At 37.7% G+C, this 12594-nt stretch overlaps 1 protein-coding gene across 1 annotated transcript in view; it reads left to right on the forward strand.

Moving 5' to 3' along the window:
• NEK10 (NIMA related kinase 10) overlaps positions 1-12266 on the forward strand; it is a 92548-nt gene extending 80282 nt beyond the window's left edge. Inside the window, 3 exon segments of the mRNA XM_051788979.1 lie at positions 913-965; positions 1038-1093; positions 12159-12266. The gene's annotated coding sequence lies outside the window, so the exon portion shown is untranslated.
• The last annotated feature ends 328 nt before the right edge of the window (positions 12267-12594 follow it).

Genomic DNA, 12594 nt, shown 5'->3' on the forward strand with positions numbered 1-12594 from the left:
GCTCATTGTGTATTGAGTTGATGTTTTCAGAAAAGGATGCCCAAAATAGGGTAAGAAAAAGGATATGTTTATTATAAAATTAACCTAATTTTTAAGTGTCTAGAAATAAATGAAACTATTCATAAATGTTATCAACAAATGTGAAATGGTGTTAGCTTTAAAACTATTGGATTTAAACCTCAAGAAAAGGGAAGAAATACTCTATTTAAAATGTAAATGGTAGCAAATTTAAAATGTTTCAAATTTTGTGTGCAATTCTGGGCATTTCCAACTTGAAGAAAATAGTTATAGAAACTATTAAAAGCAACAACAGGAAGTGCTGTTAGAAATCTGTGATGCCAGAAAGAAAAGTGAGAAGCTTTGGTTTTTATGGGCTTTGTGTTGAAACATTGTAGTTACATCAGTTACACAGCTTATTGCAAAAACCAAAATTAATACTAGATGTCAAGGGTGATATTTGAGTAGGAAATGAGTCCCTAACAATCACTTTAAATATAAGCATTATTTTGTTCCCAGAGACAATGCAATTTTTGAAATGCTCATTATCAGTAATTTTTGAATCCCTTAACCTGCAGACAATACTTTTGTCCTCACAAATTGCTGCTGACTCTGTGCCCTTCCCACTGTAAATTGTAAGTGGGAAAAAATAAGAAAGTTACATTTCCATGTTCTGTTTGATAAAGTCTTTATTTTCCATCAGTTTGACCACTTTCATAATAAGCGCATCAAATGTTCGCATCATGCAAATGTTCACATTAGATGACCTCACCTTGTCAGGGGTTCATCAGTGGAAGTTACTGATAATGAAGCATCTCTCTTATCGTTATATTTGTAGTGGAATTGCTAAGAAACTTATAAGGGATCATAAATTCCAAATTCAGTAGTATAACATTACTTGCCTTTTTCTTTAAGGCATGGTTGGCACTTCTGACATGGCAGAAGGGGTGACATATGAGCAGTTGCAGGTAAACTGTATGTATTCATTTATTACTGTTAATGAAGATAATTTACTGAAATTAAGTTCTTTTTTGTGGTAGACTCTAATTAAAGAGGTTCTAGAGGAAAGTGATTATTACAGTTTCTCTTCTAACAGGTCAGTCTAGTCAATTTAAAAAGAAAAAGTTAATTATGATGTGCTAAAACCAAATGTATCATTGTCCTGTTTATGTGATTGCAATTTCACTTTAAACTTAGTGCAATATGTGGTTTATTATAATGCATGGATGCATGGACTGGAAGAAATGTATGTGGGACACATTAGCTAATCTAAGGAGGTTTTTTCGGCCATATCTGTTTTCTTCATTCAGATGAAAGAGTAGTAGAAGTATGGCAGCAATTTCCTCACGTTTTTCCACATATAAACCCACATCTGAACAAAAGGTTCACTGCATAGAAGTATATTTTATTTTAATAGTCTGCCATTACAGGGTTGAAGGGATGAAGCTGATATATTTAGTAAAATACATGAGTACAGCACAAAAAGCAGTATAAGTGGTTACTAGCACAAAAGTGCAGGGGATGAAAAAAAATGTAATGGTCTGTGAAACTAGGCAAATGCTTTGTCCTGGAGATGGTATATCTTTTCTGTGGGAAAATTTTGAGGAAAGAAAATATATGAAACATATCAATATAGTCCACAACATAAGTCTAGCATTTCTCATATTTTTCACGTGCTAGCCTATTATTTATCTTCTCAAATATTCTTTAGTGCAAAAAACCATTAACTACTTTCATCAAGTAGGTCTGTTCTTGTCTTTGCAGTACTCACCATTTTAAAGTCTGAGAGACTGCAGTTAGTTTTCTAAAACAAACAAACATACACCCACCCCACTCCCTTCTCCCCTAATAGAAATATTAAGAGGTTTTAAGAATTTATACTTCCTGTTGCCTCAGCGATATTTTCGAGGTTTTTTTTATCTCTGTAAACTTTCTGATATGGATTGACTCAAGTTTGAAAAATTTCTAATGATATTCTGAATATTTCTATCGGCTACTCGTTAAATTGGAATTCCAGCTTGCAAGTGTCTTGCAGCTGCCAGCTCAAAGTATTGAAAAATCATGATTCAACACTCCCAAAATAAAATATTAGTTCAATCTCTAAACCTTCAGGGTATACTTGAATTATGTTTACAGATTACTGTTTCAGCCATGAGGTCTGACAAATTTGTTTATAAGTGTGTTCAAATTCAAAAATTTTTGTCCTAATCCCAAGGTCCCAGGATTTGGTGCTGTAGAAATAATATCACACAACTTATGAAAAAGAAAAATACTCTCATTTTTAACATCAAGATCTAACAAGTCTTATTGTAAATGTACAAATGTGTTATAGTTGTATAGACATTTATCTCACAGACTGCTAAAAAGTGTCTTAATTAATTGTAATGAAGCAGCTGTGTGCTAAATATGGACTTGTTTTTTTTTAGAAAAGCTACGACAAAGTTATCTATTGAAGGAAATCATAGAGTCACAGTATATCTCATTTTAAAGGATCATTGAGTCTAAATCCCTTCTCCTCACAGGACTACCTAAAACTAAACTATATGAATAAGAGCATCATCCAGACACCCCTTGAACTCTTGACAGGATTTGTGCCCTGATCACTTGCCTGGGGAGCGTGTTCCAATATCCAACCACCCATCCTAATGTCCGATCTGAACTTTCCCAGTGCAACTTTGTTCCATTTCCTCATATCCTATTGTTGTAAATTTCATTGCTGAAAGGTAAAGGATTCTTGAGATTGCAGGCACATGTACTGATACTTTCAATGTCTAACACAGGAGTGCCACAGAAATGCACGTGAGACTAACAGCAGTGAAATAATTAACAGTATTTTTCTCCTGATTTATTCAGGATTACTTTTTTTTTTCTACTGTGCTGGAGTTCCCTAGAGAGTAGCAGTTCTGCAGAAGACTAACTTAAGATTCTAATTTTTTAAAAATTTTATTTTAAAGGAGACATAAGAGAACATTCTTCATAGCTACACAGGACAACAGGGTAGTATAAGGAATTCTTCTCTATGCTATGTTTATTCTGCAGAAAGAAACAGGTAAAAGAGCAAGCGGTGCATTTTCATGCATACATAAAGTCTGGAGAATGCCAATGGATGTTCAGCATCCTTCTTCACATTGGTGGATGCACTATGTATTTGATTTTTGTAGGAACATAGGAAAATTGGAAAGCACATTGTGTTTCCCCAGAATCATGCCCTTTCTATGTTATCCACAAATCAGTGTTGATTTGTGGTTTTTACATGGCACTTGTAGTGAAGACTTGATTGATTTTGGACCAACTAGATATCATAAGACCTAAATTGATTTTGGAATGAATTTTTGAGGAATGGAGTGAAATGTTCTCATAGGTACGAATCTCCTTACAAGTTAAGATTTATGTTGTCTAGATTTGACTTTTTTTTTTTGGTTGCTTAGAATTGCTAATGGTGTGCAATAACAGCTATTGTAGACTTTGACCAACTCCACTGCATGTGTGTCACTATAACATGTCCTGGCTTTTGTTGCAGATATAAAACAGTCATACTGCAGCCCTGTTGTTGGTCTGTCACCAGCAACTTGATTTTTCAGTATGCTTTTTGTGGTGGGTTGACCCTGGCTTTGTGCCAAGTATCCACCAAAGCCACTCTATCACTCCCCTCTGCAACAGGACAGGGGAGAGAAAAATATAACAAAAGGTGAGGAATTGAGATAAGGACAAGGAGAGATCACTCATCGATTACTGTCACAGGCAGAAAAGATTCAAATTAGGAATATTAACTGAATTTGTTACCAAAAAATCATAGCAGGGTAATTGAGAAGTAAAAAAATTTTTAAAAACACCTTTCCCCATCTTTTCCTCCTTTCCAGGCTCTACCTCCTCCCCCACAGTGGCACAGGAAGGTGGGAAAGGGGTATATGGTCAGTTCATCACACGCTGTTCCTGCTACTGCTCAGGAAGAAGAGTCCTTCCTCTGCTCCAGTGTGGGGTTCCTTCCACAGGAGACAGTTCTCCATGAATTTCTCCAGCGTGAGTCCATCCCATGGGCTACAGTTCTTTATGAACTGTTCCAGCATGGGTCACTTTTCCATAGAATGCAGTCCTTCAAGAACAGCCTGCTGTAGTGTGGGTCCCCCACAGGGTCATAAGTCCTACCAGCAAACCTGCTCCAGTGTGGGCTCCTCTCTCCATGGGGCTGCAGGTCCCTTCCTGGAGCCTGCTCCAGCACAGGTTTCCCATGGGTTCACAGTTTCTTTTTGGACATCCACCCACTCCAGCATGGGTCTCCTTCACAGGCTGCAGGTGGATCTCTGCACTCCCCGGCTGCAGGTGGATCTCTGCACTCCCATTAACCTTCGTGGGCTACAGGGAAACAGCCTGTTTCACCATGGTCTTTCACCACAGGCTGCAGGGGAATGTCAGCTCTGGCACCTGGAACACCTCCTCCCATTCCTTCACTTGACCTTGGTGTCTGCAGAGGTGTTCCTCTCACATATTCTCACTCCTCTTGTGTCTGAGTGCCATTAAATCTGCACAATAACCTTTTCTTAAATATATTATTGCAGATGTGTTACTATCATTCCTGATTGGAATTGGCCAGTGGTGTGTCCCTCCTGGCACTGGCATTAGCTCTGTTGGACATGGGAGAAGCTTCTGGCAGCTTTTCACAGAAGCCACTCGTGTAGCGCCCTCGATACCAAAACCTGGCCAAGCAAACCCAGTACATTTTGAATCCTATTATTTGCTGTGATGCATAATTTTGTTTGGTTCCCATCCCCACTATTACATTAATTGTTTCCCAGACAAGTTTCTACTCCCAAATAACTTATTATCTTTTCCTTTTCTTCCAGGGAATTGGCAGACCACACTTTGGCCTTGGCTGTCAAAAACTTGTTTATATTTCCAGAGAACTTGCCATGTTTTCTGTGGTGTGTGCTGCTTGGTGCCAATCAGAGCTTTCAGAACTTGAGCAGTTTGGGTTTTTTCTTTTTTTTTTTTTTTTTTTGCTGCTTGCACTCTCTCCAAATAGCCAAACAGTCCAGTTTTGATAGCTGTCCAGTACTGAATGATTCATTTGGCTGGCAGACATGAATCATTAGGTTTCACCTTGAACTCTCCAGCAGCTTAAGCGAGCTAGAAGAACAAATCAGTCTCCCAAGCTGCACTGCAAGTCACTTATTGGTGTCCACCATTATCTGGTTTTATTCCATCATGCAGTAATTGGTTTGCAGCCTTCTCTGCAACATCCTTTCAGCCATTCTTGCCTAAAGCTGTTTTGAGCCTTGCTCTACTTCCTCTCCTTTATACACAGTGGAACACTTCAGAAGCAACTGCAAATTTTCTGGCAGAAACTTAGTACATCCTGTGACTTTCTTGGGATCCCTTTCTTGGAAAAGTGTTCACAGAAAAGCTTTAGAAAAAAGTACTAGGAGTAATGAGTATCTATATCTTTTGCTTTAGCAACATATAGGACAATACACTTATTTTTAAACTTTCTTAACTTATGTTAAAAGCTTTTAGTTTAGATTGAGTTTTTCATTTTCTAAGATAGGAAGTTGTAATGATGCAGCATGTGTGGGCCTTTCGCAGTGGAAACAGTGTGACAGCAATTCTAGCAGGAAACAAATTGCCTTCCCTTCAGCCCATTATACATTTCTAGCTCTTTGAGTAGTGATGGGAAGAAAAAGAACTCCAAAGGCTCAAAAGCCCTCGGAGGACACATCAAAACACCACAAACTTAACTTGTGAAATTGCAAATGTTTGAAGGTGTTTCTTCATTTTAAGGCCAAATTTCTTCACAGTTTCTGGCCAAGTTGACTAGACAGTTTGTTGTAAGGCTACAAGTTGAATTCTGGTTTGGAACAAAGAACTGGGGCATGTGTGCTATGGCTAAAAGCACTATTAAATGCAGAATAAACAGCTAGGTATCATTATAATATAATCTTTTACCTCATTGTGGAGCATACTTTATAGAGAAAACATTCTGATAATATGTTTTATTTATTTTCAGGTTTGGGGAAATTTGTGTGTGGATTTTGTTTCTTTCCCATAACTGTTGCCCCTTGCTGTACCCTCCTGAAATTCCAATAATGTAAGATGGGGAACCAAACCTTAAGTGAGGCAATGACATGAAAATTGTAGTAGGACAAAAAAACTCTATAAAGGGTTAAAAATTGTTCAAGTAACTTAATCAAGTGATGAGAGAAACATGAATTCTTTAGAAACTGAGACAGCTTCATAAGAAAAATGTCATGCTTTTTTCCCCCCCTATTTTCATTATAATAGTAATTACTATCTCAATACCAGTCATTTCATGGGGATTAATGACCAGCTGAGGATAATGACCCTGAGCTTTATCCTGGATAATCAACTTGTGCCCATTTATCACTAATCTCCTGAAATTACTCAGCACTCCAATTGTATTACTTATTTATACAGAAACTGGGTAAACAGGCGAAAAAAGCCCCCCAAAACCCCTCCTGTAATGTTTCAAAATTATTCCATTCACATCCATTTTTTCTCTTTTTCACCTTCTGATTTAATATTATACTGCACAAGAGGCAGGCTCCTTGTTTGTGAAGCTATTTATGAATAGAACAATGAATACTTGTTTCAAAATTTCATCGTGTTTTTTTATATTGAAGTACACATGTAATACCCAAATTCATGTCTTTTTAATAAATTGCATGAAGAGACCTAATCCAAGGAGAAACTCAGTTATATGAAAAGAAGATTTGCTATAAATAAACAAAAATAGCAATGGTCAGAGGAGAGTTGTGTTCAGCTGAGGGCTGTAGCTCTGTCGTGGTCTAACCCCCTGGGCAATTCAGTACCACTCACTCACTCCCCTGCAGTGGGACAGAGGAGAGAATTGAAAGAATAAAAGTGAGAAAGCTTTTGGCTTGAGATAAAGACAGTTTAATAGGTAAAGCAAAAGCTGCATATCAAAGCAAAGCAAAGTAAGGAATTAATTCTGTGCTTCCCAACAGCAGGCAGATGCTCAGCCATTTCCAGTAAAACAGGACTCCATCATGTCTTATGATTGCTTAGGACGACAAGTCCATAACTCCAAATGTCCTGCCCTACCCTTCCTTCCTCTTTGCTCCAGCTTTTATTGCAGAACATGATGCTATATGATGTGGAACTTGCCTTTGGTCAGTTGGAGTCAGCTGTCCTGGCTATGTCCCTTCCCAAATTCAATAATTGAAACACTAGTGTGTTGTCAACACCATTTTCAGCACAAATCCAAAACACTGCACCATACAAACTACTATGAAGAAATTTAACTTTATCCCAGCCAAAACCAGTACAAGCTCATATGACCATAGGTCTGTTTGTCAGAAATTCTGTTTCAACATTAGTTTTGTAGGAAGAAAAATTATTGCAATGCAAGTAAGAATAGAAGGAAACAGACTTCATAATGAAGTGCATGCATTGATATGTTGTCATATATAATTTTCTTAACTTTCTTCAATGCAGTCTTTTCCATTGTTACTGAATTTTTAGAAATAGAGAGGCAACTATTCTTGTAGTTAAAGAGAGCTATTTTCATGAAGAGGAAAACCATCAAGTCTAGCTCTAATGATATCTATGCATTTTTAACTACTCAAAGAATAGCTCAAAGTATTATTCCCAGAGGGATTATATAGCTCAGGAATGACAGCAAGTTCTGAATTGTGCCCTTTTGAGGCAACCTTCATTGTATTGGGTCTATGGTCCATAATTTGAAAATAGAAATGCATTAATGGAGCTTTTTCTGTCTGCAAATTCTTACCATGTTAATTAAGTATTCTTTAACACTTAATGCATCTCTTTAATTGTGTTAGATGACTAACGGATTCAAATTTGTACTTAGTTTAGTTAATGTTTTTTTAATGTTCTAGAACCTACCAAACCAGACAATAGATGACTGTACACAGCTCCAACACTCCTGGTATATAAAGTGGATTTTTTGACTTAGTGATATCTAGGTGATTTATGACACTGCTACTTTTTATTCCCTCCTGGCACTCCTTCAGCTAATGTTGCCAGGCATTTTCTGATAATTGTTTTCTTCCAAATGGTTGTCCATGTTGAGTCCTACTTCTTACACATACAAAAGATTGTTTTAGCCAGCAATGTTTATTAGAGTCATACCAATGTTCTGTTGAATTGTACTTCTACCCAAGGAGGTAAAAAAGTCTACCAAAGTTCAGCAGTACTTTTTAACCATAATTATGATTATTTTTTCTTTTTCTTCTTCTTTTTTTTTTTTTTTTTTTATAATTTCTAAACATGAATGGCTGCAACAGTCTTTCATTCACCCCCTGCAGTTCTGATGGCTACCAGCTGAGTGTCTGTGTGGCACCATTAGTATGTCGCTCTATTTTCGCAGACCAGCATTAACTACACCTTTTGAGTTAGCTGTCCCTCCACTAAGAGGCAGTATTGGCCTATATTTCCTAAGTCACAGATCCTACAGAAATTAGAAGCAACATGAAAACCTGGGGTAGCAATTGATCCTACCTTCAACTTCATCCGGCTCCTAGGGTTAGACAGACTAATACTTGTCACATTGATTAATACAGAGAGTTCCACCAACGATGAAACATTTGGCCAGGAGGTGGATTAAAAGATATAGGGCTTGCTTCTACACGTGGTGATAGTCACACTGCTCCTTTCACACTTGCTAGAGACATAATTTTTACCAAATTGTTACAGCTGCACAAATGTTGGCTATACTCAGAAGATACATGTGCCAGGCTTCATGGTAATGGTTGAAATCTAGAGAAATGATGACTTGTAAACTAGGAAAAATGTATGCCTTGGATCCTAGGGTATTAGCAGCTGTACATGTCAAAATCAAATGCCCAGGTGTGAAAAACTTACTACTAACTGTGTTTTTAGAGAATTACAGGAATATTCTGGTCACTTCAGGCATGACTTGAATGACAAAAAGAATTGGAATTTTTTTTTCCTGGTATTACAATACCATAATAAAGCACTTTTCCCACTTTGCTTAATAGGTTTTTTTTTAAAGTTTTTTTCCCTATGAAACAGAATGATAGGGACTGTAGCAGAAACTACAGAAACTACTATTGCCCTCTAGCTGTTAGTTAGCATAGATTTGACTAGTCTTAGGTATGCTAGGTATAAAAGAGGTATAACCTGGCTGTTTTTCATGACATTGTGTTGTGCAGAACAGAGAAGGGATCCAGGGATCTGTCTGGTGCAAGTACCAGAACAATCTGATCATGTGGTAGGACTATCATTGATGCAGAATCTCTCCCCTCACTCAGCTGAAGATTCTCTTTAGCAATGAGATATGTGGAAAGGTGCATTTTACCTCTTGTTGGAAAAAATGAAAGATCATCTGGCCTGAGTTTAGGCTGACTGGTCGGTACAAAGTCACTGATACAGTTCAGTAATGTACACATGAAATTAAGTGGTCTCCTGACAATGAAAATGCCTGAAGTCCACACTGTCTGTTAGAAAATGTGCATGTGTATGAAGCTGTCAGCATTTGGACTGTGGGAATGACTGTTTTCAACAGCAGGCAGATGGCTCTGATCCCTTGCAGAGATCACATGCCCTGAGCTCTCAGACGTTCTTACATGAGCTCTCCATCTTTGAATAGAAGCATCTGTCATCACAGATTTGTTTGGCCAAGATAAGATGGGTTTGCTGTTGCAGTTCTGAAGCAGGTCTTTCTACCAGTTTGAGGAAAAGACTTACTTTGAGAACGACTTCTGTGTGTCTGAGGTGTCTGCTTGGTGGAATTCTTGCTTAGAACATAGATAAAGTCTGTCAAAGAACGTCAAATAAGAAGGCACCTTCCTACTTAAGATGGTTCAGAAAGCTCAGTGTAGTCTGGAATGATTCTTGTGCAAGCAGACTGCCTTTGGACTAAACACTTTTAGTTGAAATAAAGGGAAAGTGGTGGTGGTGGAGTTATTTCTTTGTTTGATTTGTTGGTTTTGAGGTTTTAGTGGTTTGGTCCAGCAAGGGCAGATTAGCTGGTAAGAAGGTAATACCTTTCCATGTCATAGCAAGATGCTGTTGAAAGGCACTTGGGAGCTCTTAGGCTAAACAAAAGACAGTCTGAAAGTTTTTGAAGAAATGGAGGATGAGATTGGTTTCAAGTGTTCAGAAATCAGTGCCATAGAAAGGTAAATCCTTTTTTTACCTGTTTCAAGATCTTCTTAATGACTATGGCTAGAGGAGGAATTGCACGTTGTTACATAGGTAGCTGTTGATATACTGGTGCAAGATAAAACAAAAGCTATTCTAGGATGTCAATATAGTACTAACTGGCACAGTGTTCCTCTAAGTATTGTAATTGTGTCCCCTTGTCCTTAAATACTCCCTTTTTACTAGCAGAACCTCCATTTACTGATATGGTGCTTCATAAAGATAATTCTTAGGCCTCATCAGATTATCAACTCCAGTTTTGAAAATTCATTTGAAACCTCTTTTTTAAGATTGATCATGTGAAAATTACGTTTATCTTACTGGGACATTTTATCTGTAAACCACTTCAGTCTCCTGAGTTTCCCATGTTTCCATGGAGTCCTGTAGTTCTAGAAATCTGGGCCATGGAAGAAGCTGAGAGATTTTAGCTTTTACAACACTGAACAAAGGTATTGAAGGTAAGAAGCTTTGCCCTACGTTGCTTGACCATATTAAAAAAAATCTGCTGTTGTTTTCTTTATTAACTTGTGTGTTGTAGCAAGGATTTCCAATTGGGACAAGAAAATACAAGACAAAAGGAGATCCAGGGAGACCTTACTGTAGCCTTTCAATACTTACAAGGGGCTTATAATAGATAAGAGATATATTTTTTACCAGGGCCTGTAGCAACAGCATAAGGACAATGGTTTTAGAGTAGATTTAGATTGGACCTAAGGAAGAAGTTTTTTTCGTGAGGGTGGTGAGATGCTGGAACAGGTTGCCCAGAAAAGTTGTGGATGCCCCATCCCTGGAAGTGTTCAAGGTCCGGTTGGATGGCATTTTGGGAACCTGATCTAATGAAAGACATACCTGCCAATGGCAGGAGTGTTGAACTACATGGTCTTTAAAGTCCCTTTCCAGTCAAAACTATTCCCTGGTTCTAATTTTTGCACAGGTACAGTGCCCCATCAAGGATTATGTTATCCACATACCGGGCTGAACGGAAGTCTACTGTCAGCCTTCAGTCTATATGTTTTGGTTTTCCTTAAATGCACTTGACTTTACAACTTTAATAACAATCTCTCAGCGTAGGGATTTCTATCTGCATGTGTTGAAGTATGTTTGCAAAGCTGTAAACCACTTTTCATATCTTTCCTCATTCCTGCAATACTTCCATATCTTTCAGTACTTCAGTAATCAAAATAACACTGCTTCCTAAGGAACCATGTGTATTAAGGAATATTTGAAAGGTCTTTGGATATCTGAGTTACACATGTCGTATACAAGGAGTCAGGGGAAATTTCAGAAGAGGTCTTACACTTGGATTGGAGACTGGTGGAGTTTTGAGACAAAACCAAGACAACCTATTTTACTTTCTCACAGCAGTGATTATGAGACGTCTTTACGTCATATTTTCATAGTATAATTATAACAATGTAAGACATCTTGATTATGAGACACGTTTCACCAACATAGAGCTGACAGATGCAGCTCCATCACTTTCTGTGCTAATTTTCTATGTAGCATAGAAACAGGCTACAGAGGAATTAGAAAAGGAGAAAGAAGTGGTGTTAAAGACTTGCTTTCTACTAATTCTCCATAGTGCTGAAGTCTGGAGATGTTACATCGGCAACATAAGTTAAAGCTGGCCCACAAATAGGTTGTGTTGCATTCAGGCTTCATTGATTATCTGTGGGAAAACTTTGCACCATGCTGCTCTAATTCTATTTGTATGCAGTGCAGACTAGTCCATAAATTTTGAGTCAGAGGATCATTAGACAAACTAATTCCCTGTGTGTAGCATAAATGATAAAATTTCACCCAGAGATTTCTGCATCAAACTGTTGTAAGCTCTGAACTGAAACCATTTCTTTTGATAGACTTCTGGGGTTCTTTGGCTTCTGCATTATGCTCATAAATCAGCTTTCTGCTGATAGCACAGAGATTGATCCCATACCTGGTGAGTGTGAATAGTGGGAAATTCTTACTTCCAACTAACTACTGATTTTTTTTCCTCCTAGGTGTCTCTGCTTTCCAAAGGGAACAAAGAACTATCCAGCAAAAGAAGAGAATGTGTGATTCTGAACAAAGGGTTTGGAATTGTTCCTAATGAAGTCAACCTGCCTGTACTTCAGCTGAGACTGATTACTAAAGGGTCAAGCTTTGCTCATTAAATAACATCCAGATGGAATACCAATGTGGGGCAGCTTCAAGACCTCACAGGGTATTTCAGGATGATACTCTTTAGCTTTGTTTACAGCATAAGCACTTTACAAGGAACATTGGGAAAAATGCTTTCAGGTTTATAAATTAGGAGAAAAGTACAGTTCTCAACAGTAAATACCTTCTCTTTTTAGAATATGGTTTGCATAGTCAGGTTTTCTGGAACAACAGTTCAGTAACCTTATTGATGTCCATTTATATCTTCTGTGGGAAGAAAAAGAGCTTTGTAACATG

The sequence above is a fragment of the Manacus candei genome, unplaced genomic scaffold (genome assembly GCF_025592945.1).
Source record: "Manacus candei isolate 608988 ecotype Guabito, Panama unplaced genomic scaffold, ASM2559294v1 h1tg000026l, whole genome shotgun sequence".
Taxonomy (NCBI): Eukaryota; Metazoa; Chordata; class Aves; order Passeriformes; family Pipridae; genus Manacus; species Manacus candei.